The sequence below is a fragment of the Argopecten irradians genome, chromosome 4 (genome assembly GCF_041381155.1).
Source record: "Argopecten irradians isolate NY chromosome 4, Ai_NY, whole genome shotgun sequence".
NCBI classification, from domain to species: Eukaryota; Metazoa; Mollusca; class Bivalvia; order Pectinida; family Pectinidae; genus Argopecten; species Argopecten irradians.
This window is the reverse complement of record NC_091137.1, coordinates 12,680,772-12,685,085: the sequence shown is the minus strand read 5'-3', so window position 1 is coordinate 12,685,085 and position 4,314 is coordinate 12,680,772.

The following is a 4,314-nucleotide window of genomic DNA, read 5'->3' as shown; positions in this document are numbered from 1 at the left end:
TTGGGGTGACATCATTCTAGTTCCGGTTGCAAAGTGAGGGGGTGGTGAAAATAGCAAAGTTCATCGCTTCGAACTGACAACCTCGATTTAGCAATAAACATGAAAAACATATAAATTCCGTGAGGAAGTATCACGATAGCGGGGAGTTTTATTGGCAAAGCTTAAATGTAAGATTGTGTTGATTTTTATCGCACAATGATGCTGAAGACAAGACTCTTGAATACTGGTACAGAAGTAGCCTAACGTACCAGGCCTACTATATACCTTTCGGCCATTTTATGTCTAAAAGTCTTTTGAGCTACAATATTGCAGCTAGCCTACAGGCTACAGGTGGCCTAGTCTGTAGGCCTACTGATGGTTTTTATGTTTCTTTTCCAACATAAAGCCACCGTGTAATGTTAGGCCTATAGGCAGAGAAATACATATAGATCTAGATATATATAGGGTATTGTTAGTGTCCTTCCTTTACGCATAAGATATTCAAAATGTCACGTTCAGGGCGCTGTGGTTATGACCAAATAAGCAATATTGGCCACCGGAAGAGTATGATTGGGTTTTTTTTTTTTTTTTTTTTTTTTTTTTTTTTGTTATTCAAATGTCACTTAGATCTAAATCATTTTAAAATGATATGATAACAAACGACAACAGAGATCTGTCCAAGTCCCTGAAAAAAGCTGTGCCTACGCCTATCACTCACTACCGTTCTATTGATTTGAACATATTTTATTTGCACGTTATATACAAATGGGATTAGGCACAAGTTGTTAACTTTATGTACACTAGAAACAAAATCTAGGTATATTTTGCACAAATCTTTTGATAAAAGAAAATTGGGAACTGGCAAGTCCATTTTGTAAACTGAGTTTATAAAAGATTTCCTACATTACAGTTATAGTATGATAATGTTTAGTTAAATCTATAAAGAGGTAAAGATGGAAAGTTATGCTCTTCTTTTATAAAAAAAACCCATATCCAATACTGGCGTATTTATAAAGGATAGTGGAGGAAATCCGGAGGATCCGTAGATAATCATCTAACTTCAGAAGTGTACGATTGGTATTGGCGACTGCCAACGTCAGTGGTTTTCGAACAATGTAGATTCGAACAATGTAGATAGTGGTGGATTATTTTTTGTGTTAAGTGTTCGAATGCCATGTGGGACAGTTGCCAGGTTGTGACCGTTGGTCGGGTTTTTTTCTTCAGAGTACTCCGGTTTTCCTCCATCAATAAACCTGGCATATCCTTGCTCGACCCTGGCGTTATTTGGACGTTAACTAATACCATATGGATACAGAGTATTCAAATGTTTCAGGATTACGTCCAGTTTGACTGTTTTCATATATATACATGTACATGTAGTCAAGCATGAGTATGGCACGTGATCAACATTGTCTAATGTCATTAACAGAGTTACCCACAGATGTACACAACATACATATCCGAGTTATCAAAAAGTGTTTATTGTATTGTAATCGGTTTTTTTAGAAGGGAGGCAACTCTAACAAATGAAATTATGGAGCAATTCTTCTAAGAATATATTCTATGGGGTGCGGTAATAAAATAATTTACAAATATCTCGCACACATGCTTATAATTATGGAATACTAACAGGTAAATTGTACATGTATGTAAATGAGAGTATGTATAAACCGTTGATAAAAAATAATAATACGAGGCCCAGGGGGCTTGTATCGCTCACCTGCTGCTTTTTGTGTGTGTGTGTTTTTTTTAGTAATTATCATAAAACTACTACAGTTAGAAATAGCAAAATCAACCCCAAGATTTGTTTAATTCTGAATCACAACCATATAACGATGCTATAAATAGAAGAAGTTTTTTGTATGAGTGTCACAATATTGACCCCTTTTTGCCCCGCCCCTCAAGTCCACCATCACCATTTCTGTAATTTTGAATCTTCAACCGGTATAAAGATGCTACCATTGCAATAGGCCAAAAAAATGTCTGTTTAGGGTTACTCGACCGACCCAAAAAAACTTTAACCCCCCCCCCCCCCCCTTATATTTTTTCCATATTTCTACGGAAAAAAAATTACAAAGTCGGGATTTCGATCTCAGACTCCGACCATCATTTTAGAATGAAAGACACTAAAAAAAATCCTCCCGACCGACCGACCCTATTTTTTGCCAATGTAACCCTAAACAGACATTTTTGGGCCTTATGATTGATATCCCATACTTAGTTTCAGAGAAGATGTCGTTTATATGGAAATGGCATAATTGACACTCTTGGCCCCACCCCACCCCTGATACCTCCAGGGGGTCAACCCCACTATTTGTACAATTTTTTTTTTATCTCGAATCTATAAGGATGCCACCATTGCATTATGAGTGCTATATCGTGTTTAGTTTCAGAGAAGATGTCGTTTATATGAAAATAACCAAATTGACCCTTTTTGCCCGCCCCTCAGGGCCCCAAGGGGTCAGCCCCACCATTTGTACAATTTTCAGTCAAAATCTTATTAGGATGCTATCAGTCAAATTTCAACGGTTATCGAGAAGAAGTCGATTGTTGACAGACGGACGGACTCTGGACGCTGCAATAAACTGACAGTGAGCTGCTAAAAACATAATGTTGTTTTCTAAATGATGCCTTAAAGTTCTTGGAAGTGTCCTTTTACTTACTTCTGAAAATGTTTGTGTGTTTTCCCATCGTAATCATTAACTTAATTGATCATTTTTTAAAGATACTCCACCGCCGACAGAGCATACATGATATTCATCATTTGAACAATAATTGGTGTTTAATCGTGTATATATATGTCTAATTAACACAAAAAAATAATACGAAATAATTTATTTTGCCATCGGTGCATGCGCAATCAGAACTTCATTCCATATAGGATATAGTGCCATGGAATTTTTTCGGGATGCAATTAATTATTTTTTATATCTTTAACTTAAAGTAAAATTTAGAAGCTCAAACTTTTCAATGGTGACAATGGTGGAAAGTAAGTAACTTTTGTAACTGAATAAAAATACTAAATCGTCTGCTCTTGTTTTTGAAAGTGAAAAAATACCGTTTGTCAGCGGTGGAGCATCTTTAAACTAAACTTTATTTATTGCTTTCTTGCATCCATACAAATGGATCGATAATAAAGCGTTACTTAACACACAGTACATTTAAACAACAACTTACACCTTTATCAAGCCAGCTTTCCTCAGTTCAAAGGAATTTTTAATAGAGTTGTCTAAATCCTGTAGAAGTTGTAGATCATTAGAAGATAAGAGTCGTATCAAATTTTCAAATCTGTTAGATAATGGTTAATTACATGTACATCTTTATGTCCATTAAAGAAAAATTGTACTCATTGTAGAGTTAACGGAACACTTAAAAACGAAATGGGTTTTATCCTCAATGTCATTACAAAATTTGCAAAACCACAGAGGACGGGGAATCCTTTTTACACTACCCGCCTCGATTTCTAAACTGTGGTTACTAATTCGCAGTTTTGCGAGCAATTTTCTCACTTCAAAATCCTTTAGAAAGACAGATTTCTTCCTTACAGTTTTGTTTAAATTGTTTACTATGGTATATCTTAGTTGTAAAAATGGCGTTGAACGTACCTTGTATCGATTCCTTGAATAATTGCTTCAGACTACATTTTAACGCCCTACTGGAATTGTCATTTTCAGAGTTAAAGTAAAGAAATCTTACTTTCCTTTATAACATTCGCGGAAACGCAGGAAAATCAAGAATATGTTCCACTTTCATGTATATTTTTACAGACAGTCAGTGCTTCTTTCACCAGGAAATTGATGTCTTTTTGAGAAATCCTTAAATAATATAAAGCTTGTCAGGAATTTCTATTTTGATCTTTCAGGATATATATGTCATCGGTTCATTAAAAAAAGTGAAGTATTTATTTGTTGCGCTGACTTTGTCAATTTCAATTCATTTTTGTCCTTAATGGATATTTAGAGAGTAGTAGAGTTGTGAAAGTAGCTTCCTTTAATGTTTTATATCATTCTCAACACGTCGTAAATTATTACTCTCAAATTGTTGTCATTCCTTTACTTATTGTAGATATTTTTATTTAATTTTCCTATGTGATCGGAACCCCCGAGTATCGAGGATGCGATATTCTGTACGTGAGTGTGATTATCTTAATTTACCAATGTAGCTCACACTAGCTAATGTTATTTGTATTAAATATGTGTCTGAAAACAAAATGTATTTCAGTGTAGTTTTCGTAATTAAAGAAAAAATGTCACACAACATGATATATAGATGTCATGTCCTGTCCATTACAATCTTTCCTGTCTTTAGGACTTGCCAAACATTAACCAATCAAAT